The sequence below is a fragment of the Salvelinus sp. IW2-2015 genome, linkage group LG6.2 (genome assembly GCF_002910315.2).
Source record: "Salvelinus sp. IW2-2015 linkage group LG6.2, ASM291031v2, whole genome shotgun sequence".
Classification (NCBI taxonomy): Eukaryota; Metazoa; Chordata; class Actinopteri; order Salmoniformes; family Salmonidae; genus Salvelinus; species Salvelinus sp. IW2-2015.
In genome coordinates this window covers 24,700,220-24,707,969 of record NC_036846.1, presented here as the reverse complement: position 1 = coordinate 24,707,969, position 7,750 = coordinate 24,700,220, and the positions used below count along the sequence as shown (strand labels likewise).

Below are 7,750 nucleotides of genomic sequence, written 5' to 3'. Positions count from 1 at the left end.
CTAAACCAACTCCATATTAATGCCAAGTTTGGATGATTATGCTCAACGAGCTGGTGGTGTCCACATGACACTACATGGTCAAAAGTAATGTTTTCCCATCGATTGTATTGCGAAATATTGTGATGATCGTCGGCTGCCTCCTCTACTTTCAGACAGTCTCAAGGCGTCATACAGATTTAATCTGCCGCGCAGTAGATTTTGAAGCCACGCCGTGGCATATCGCTTGCCGATTGTAGAGCAGCTGGCTATTTGAAAATGACAATCCACCAACCTGGGATTTGATTCTTTTAAAGAACGGCTTACATGATCCTCTGAGGCCAAAATCGTCACTTTAGTAAGGCCGTATTGGCGAAAGGATTTTTTATTTCTTTCTGTCATGAGACAGGAGTAGGCCCTAATTAGGCTATACATGTTTGGCGAATTTAATTCAATTTAACTTTAGCTTCCTCTAGCCTTATGGACGCGTCGTAAACCTCCGTCTCGGCTATTAGAGTGCATGCTGACGCGGATGACATGGTTTTTTTTTAAAGAAAACAAAATGCTCTACATAAATGATATTAAGTAGGCTGGTATGTTTAAAGACGAAAAGATTAATTCATGAAACAGTCTTGATGGTGAGAATGAATGATCAAGTGCTTGCTTCAAATTGTTGAATTGAGCAGACTGATGAAGTGTCTCAGCCCTGCGTAAAGAAAACCAGAGCAGAGCGTTCATGCCTTTTCATCCAACTTTTTTTAAAATCATCCATTATGAGTTGCATCCATGGCCAGCCGTTAGAATGTATTAAAACATCTAACACATACGTTTGAAAATCCCAATTAAGAGGTTGCACAAATACACGGCCTACACCAGTAAGCATCAAGTGGGGCAACGCAAAGGGAATGTCACCTTTTCCAACACAGCGGAACACAGAATAGTTGTGCCGAACACTGTCCTCTTTGAAATTCTCCTTGGGGCAAGTCACGGGCTCATTGTCTTTGCTCATGGGTTCAAGCTTGATTTGCCTACCTTACATTCTGCCCGGTCAGCTAAAATGAAGAAGTAGTTGTGTTGCCCAGAGCCATCATGCGCCCCATAGCTCAGCGATCGACCCGTACGATAGCGTCTAAAAAGACTGTCTGCGTGAAATGAACTAGTGGTGCCTACAGCCATATGGCCGCATCTACCAGAGGGCTCACAGTAGGTCAGGCGTGGACTGACAGCTACCTGTAAGGACAGACTCAGAATACGCATATTCTGTTTTGCTGAAATAGGCTAGCATTTTCTTTAATATTCATTTGTCTCTTAGACCTGCTATAAAAATAAGTTAGACATTAAGGTAATATAGTCTCTCAGTACACGATCCTTGATTCAGTCTATTATACTTTTTTACACTGTAGATATTTCAAAAAGCGTTCCCCCTCTCGTGGCCTGTTAGGCTATGGAGTCGTGAAGCCAATGACCATGACTACAACAGTAGAGATTACTAGGCGAGATTATCATTATCCCGCGTCAATTTAACCACTGAGACCGCGGTAATTAATATTATATGACAATCACCGGCTCGACACACAACGTTTCCCCGGATGGCCCGCCTCACAGCCCTACTTAAGCTAAAGCCTTCATTTCTCCTGTCGTGCTTGGCAAGTGGGGGGTTCATGTGTGGTCTTCTTTAAGTTTGCCCAGTCAAGAGAAACTTGCTCCCACGAGTCAGCAGCATGTTTAAGGCGTGCGTTCTCTCTCTCCTGATATTACATTCAATGGGTTGGTTTAAGAGATGTCCCAATCCGAGGGAGAACACTCACACCACAGTTGGAGAGCAGGGTGTAAGGACTTCTCTGATACAGAGTGTGTGTCTCTGGGATTGGAACTTTTAGCCCATTTTGATGTTTTCAAACATTTTTCTACAGCTCAGCCCAGCAGTACAATAAAGGCTTCTACTCCGTGTATGTATCTCTGGACGGTCATGTGTTTCTTTAAAGTTTGCCCAGCTTGCGAGAACCTTCGCCCCGCGTCAGAGCAGGTGTAAGGCTTCTCTCCTGTGTGTGTTCTCTGATGAACTTTCTATTCGATGATGTTGGTGAAGAGCATTTCCACAGTCAGAGCAGAGATAGGCTTCTCTCCTGTATGTACTAACGGGCTAGATTTCATTTGAGTTCTTTTAAAGTGGGCCCGGAGTCAGAGGTGATAAAGACTACACCCCATCTAAGGGTCCAGTCGAGCCAGGTGAGTAAGGCTTCTTTACTCGCTGTCGTGTGAGATTCTCTTTGAAGTCGCAAACTTTTATTCTCATGGTTTGATTTGCTCTGTGAAGCGCATTTTTTCTCCACAACTGATGAGCACGGAGTAAAAGCCTTCTCTCCTGTACTGATATACGTTCATCGGTGTTGTCTCTCAAGCCGTACTCCCCAAAAACTCCGAGGATGAAATTCTTCCAACGACCAGAACAGAAGTAGAGGCCTCTCTCTCCTAGGTGTCCCTATATCGTTTGGTGTTTTTTTAAGTTGCCCCATTGAGAGAAATCTCCTCCCCACAGGCAGAACGGCAGAGTAAGGCTTCTTCTCCTGTCAATGCATACAGTATTGTGTCTTTTATTACCAATGTTCTCAGTCGGAGAAAACTCTTCCCACAGTCAAGAGCAGGAGTAAGGCTTCTCTCAATGTGCCACTTCTGATGAACTGTCAGAGGCTTGTGATGTTGTGAATCTCTTCCCACAGTCAGTACAGGAATCAGAATTCTCTCCTGTGTGTATATTTTAGTGTATTTTTAGTTGATAGAAATGGGAAAATCTCACAATGTGGGAGGTGTGAGACCTCTTAGCTCTGTGATCTTCCTGCTGTTGCTCTCTGGATGTAGAGAATGTCTCAACATGGTCCTCCTGTGTGAACAACACAGAAAAACCAGTCAGTTGGTGCGTGCGTGATATACCATATGACATCTCATATCCTCTTTCTGCCCATGCTAGACGGGGCGGACACTACGTACCACTAGCGCTCTTTTCCAGTCAACCGGAGTTTCGTAGAAAACTACCTACGTCATTCAAAGGTTTCCTCTTTTTATTTCTTTTTACTATCTTTCTCCTCTTAGCATTTTGTAGGAATAATGACGTAGAAGCCCTCAGTCAAGACTATCGCCACAATAAAAACACATAATGGAAACCATGCTCTCAGACCCTACTCTAGAACTTGATAAAATGGTGTTTAAACAAAATAAAATATACAATTATATTTAGGATTCTTCACAAATAGCCACCCTTTGCCTTGATGACAAGCCTTTACACACTCTTGCTAGCGGTGTTCTGAAACTGTTTGCACCGGGTAGCGTATCGAGTAGACCTGTTACAATACGAAAGGAGAGAGGCCCAACTATTTCCTAAGAAAGTGGGTAAGAGCTTGAAATCTTAAAAAGAAGGGGGCAAAAAAGTCATGACAAATTATGAGCCGTGTCATCCCACTCCACCATCACAAGGGTTATACACATTGACACAGAGTCATTTCATTGTCATCGCTCCCACTCAACCATCACAAAGGCGTTATAAATGTACACAGGAGTCATTGTCATATCATTCCTCAGGGCTCACCCATTCACAAGGGTTTATCAACACGTCACACGCGAGAGTTCGGAGGTTTCATACCATTTCTGCTCTGACTGTGGGAAGAGATTCACAACATCACAAGCTCTGACAATTCATCAGAGAGTGCACACTGGAGAGAAGCCTTACTCCTGCTCTGACTGTGGGAAAAGTTTCTCCCGATTGGATAAGTTAAAAAGTCACCAACTAATACACATAGCRAAGCCATTCTCCTGYTCTGACTGTGGTAAGTGCTTCAAAACATCAACTGAGCTAACAGTTCATCAGAGAACACACACAGAAGAGAAGCCTTACTTCTGCTCTGACTATGGGAAGAGTTTCTCCCAATTGGAAAAGTTAAAATGTCCCCAGCGAATACATATAGACAAAGTCTCACTTCTGCTCTGACTGTGGGAAGAGTTTCCGATTTAGATACCTTTTAAAATGTCACCAGCGTATACATACAGGAGAGAAGCCTCATCAGTTCTCTCAGACCAGCTAAGAGTAAAGTCATTACATCACTTCCTTCTCATCTCATAAATGAAGTGGTAACAGTGAATTTGATAACATTTAAGAAAGAATAAAACACTATTGGGATCCTATTGTTTCTCACTGTGAGAGAACTGTGCAGAGGAAAGGGAGCGTTATAGAATGTTAGYTTCTCGTTAATTTACTGATCAGTGTGCACCATGTCAGTTTTTTGTTGTGTTTTGTTAGTTTCTACTGTAAAGATATTGAGATGACCGTGGATTTGCCCTTAGGGTTGAATATCCTACGAGGCTTCTTACGTTGAAACAATGTAGTCTGACTGTTGACTGTGTGGGACTCTGTGGGAATAAGTTAGTAGATACAACATGTATCAGATAGAGATGGTGTGATGATCAGTTTTCTGTGGGAATGAGTTAGTAGACACAACATGTATCAGATAGAGATGGTGTGATGATCAGTTTTCTGTGGGAATGAGTTAGTAGACACTACATGTATCAGATAGAGATGGTGTGATGATCAGTTTTCTGTGGGAATGAGTTAGTAGATACAACATGTATCAGGTAGAGATGGTGTGATGATCAGTGTAGATACAACATGTATCAGATAGAGATGGTGTGATCAGTTTTCACCATTTAGTTTGGTTGTTTTTTTGTTGTTTTGTTTTTTACTACTAAGCAACTTTTGTTTAATGATATACATACTTTGAAACGATAAACATGTTTATTAAATTGTCTTAAATAGATGTATTATTTTCGTCATTGATGAATGTATTTGGATGTCTGCACTGAACTTAATTGATGTGCGAATGAAAAATACATATTCTACTTGAATTTGTGCTGGTCAAACTTTGGGTTATCTATACAGACAATGCAATGTTTTTGTTTAATTGATGATATTCAAACTAATTTAAATGTCTATGTATCTACTCAATACATGTCACTTCACCTCTACATGCCAATTAGCTAGCCCCCTGTATGTTCTACAATACATACAAATAATGTTTTCAGGATAAAGGACATGTATTTCATATTTAAGTAAAAGTTAAATAAAATAACATTTATTTTGTCAATGTATAATTGTAATGTGTTTTCTATGGTGCCAAAGTCCAGGGACAATATTACTATCACAATTCAAGTATGATCCACTTACTATTGGGGAATGGAACCAGAGAGGAACCTTGCGTTACCCTTTCCATGCCCCATTGTTCAGAGTGGAGGAGCTGTGAACTCACCTGTGATAGACCACGTCTACCACAACCTTTCCTATGTGTTAGTCAGCACCACAGCATTTTAGGAAGCCATTGTTCAAAATATGTTCATACACACAGTAACAATGGGAGGGGTGTGGCCTCACAGGGAGGGAGGTTGATCTCAGACTTCTATTTAGAACTGGGATTCTACCCAGAGTTTACAGGTTGACAGTGAGGACAAACCCAGCCTACCTCTCTCATCCAAACCTCAGTCACTGGGTCCTTATTGTGACTTGAGTCCAGCACCTCTACTTCCTGTGGCTATGGTAATGATTATAACGTTTCCTCATGAGCATAGCAGGTATCCATGGTAGTGTTTGTTATGGCATCAGCATAACAGGTATTTCATATTAATAACACCCTAATATTCAGTTGCACCCTTTTTGCCCTCAGAGCAGCCTCAATTTGTAGGGACATGGACTTTACAAGGTGTCGAAAGCGTTCCACAGGAATGCTGGCCCATGTTGACTCATATGCTTCCTAGTATTGTCAAGTTGGCTGGATGTGCCTGGCACCTACTACCATACCCCGTGCAAAGGCACTTTAATCTTTTGTTTTGCCCAAGGTTATTCTCAACTGCAGCGGCAGCTGCTGATTGGCTGAATACCCGGGTCGCGAGATGGTTAGTTGTCAGCAAAGRGGCTTGACAGAACTATGATGCCACGTTTTCGAACCACAGGCGTGAGAACTCGAGTTGTCAGATATTGAAGGCCAAGAGTTTCAAATCGTTTTACCGGAACACGTCATTTTTCACTTGCTTGTTTCAAGTGTCAAATGTCATTTTTTTTGTACATGTGATTTTTTTTTTTTACCTGTGCAGTGTCTGTTTACAGGCGATTTGAACACTTATGGGCATTTTTACATGCGTTCATTACACCTGTTCAGCCTGTTGGGAAGGAATGGCGTTTTTGTAGTTTTTGGACAATTGCCGAAAACTTATTTGGTAGCTAACGTCACATTTTATGATTTTTTTATTTTAAGCATTTATGTATTGCACAAAGGTTTTTTTTTATTTTCAAATAGCTAGCCGTAATTTGTCCTTGTATTAAGCTAAGCTTCTACTTTTCAAAAACCCCATTTGTTTGATGAATAAATTAAAGCAATAGCAGTCACTATACTTTCCAAACCACAAAGGCTGTCAAATGTTTTATAAACTGTTACCGATGCAGCGGAGAAAGGAGCAGGGTGCACAACATTTGAGATAAATAAGCTTCTTGGGCATATGGAAAATATCTGGGATCTTTTATTTCAGCTCATGAAACATGAGAACAACACTTTACATGTTGCATTTATATTTTTGTTCAGTGTATACTTATTCCCTGACGTTGTCCAAGTTCTGAATTCTCATTAATTCCATATTGCCCACTTCCTCACCAGACAGTAGCAACAAACTATTAGAAACGGTGCTAATTTCATTCATCAACATTTAAACAAAGGGCAGTAGACATTTCCCCGATCATAGTCTAGCTCAAAACTAAATGACTTTCAGTATGTAAAAGTAACAGTACAAAACATTATTTTAGCAAACATAAATAATTGACTGATAGATATTTAATAAACATTTCAAAACAATACATTATACTATAGACCTGCTAAATTACATCCAGAATAAACTAAAATAATTCTATATTTATTTGATGTAACAATTGTTCCTGACGCAAACATTGTATGACTTGGTGAAGTTGGTAGAAAGAAGCAGTCTGTTTTCCTCCCCTCCTTCATCCGTGGTGCTCGTTCAACATAGCATTTGGAGATTCCTGTGAACATCATCATAAAATGTCATTCTGAACAGCAACATCTTCCTAACAGGAATTTAGACCAGTTGACAATTCAACAGAATTCAGTCTTGTTCATGTTGATGATCGGTACAACATGAGACAGATAGCAAGCATGGTGTATGAGTCAATATTACTTGATTATTACGTTGGTACACGTTTTTAATAGCAATAAGGCTCCTCTGGGTTTTGTGGTATATGGCCAATATACCACGGCTATGGGCTGTATCCAGGACTTTCGTTGCATCGTGCAGAAGAACAGCCCCAATCCGTGGTATATTGCCGATATACCACAACCCCTGAGGTGCCTTATTGTTAAATATAACACAGATACATGCGCATGTGAGGTTTCAAATAATGTTACTACTACTAGCTTGCTCTCTCCTGCTTTTCGTGAACATGTTTATCTGATATAGCTAGTTGTTATTGTTCTTCTTGCTCTTCAAAACAGGCTTTTCTCCTCCTCGCTGTCTTCAGATGCTAGTCTTCAGATGCTGTCTTCAGATGCTGGTCTTCAGATGCTGGTCTTCAGATGCTAGTCTTCAGATGCTAGTCTTCAGATGCTGGTCTCAGATGCTGGTCTTCAGATGCTGGTCTTCAGATGCTGGTCTTCAGATGCTGGTCTTCAGATGCTGGTCTTCAGATGCTGGTCTTCAGATGCTAGTCTTCAGATGCTGGTCTTCAGAT

At 40.9% G+C, this 7,750-nt stretch overlaps 1 protein-coding gene and 1 long non-coding RNA gene across 6 annotated transcripts in view; both read left to right on the top strand.

The window, feature by feature from the left end:
• LOC111966030 (zinc finger protein ZFP2-like) overlaps positions 1–7,750 on the top strand; it is a 99,347-nt gene that overhangs the window by 64,309 nt on the left and 27,288 nt on the right. The gene's annotated exons all lie outside the window — the stretch shown is intronic.
• On the top strand, positions 3,621–4,785 carry LOC111966032 (uncharacterized). The gene is made up of 2 exons (XR_002877592.3): positions 3,621–4,599; positions 4,643–4,785. It is a non-coding gene; the product is annotated as an uncharacterized lncRNA (long non-coding RNA).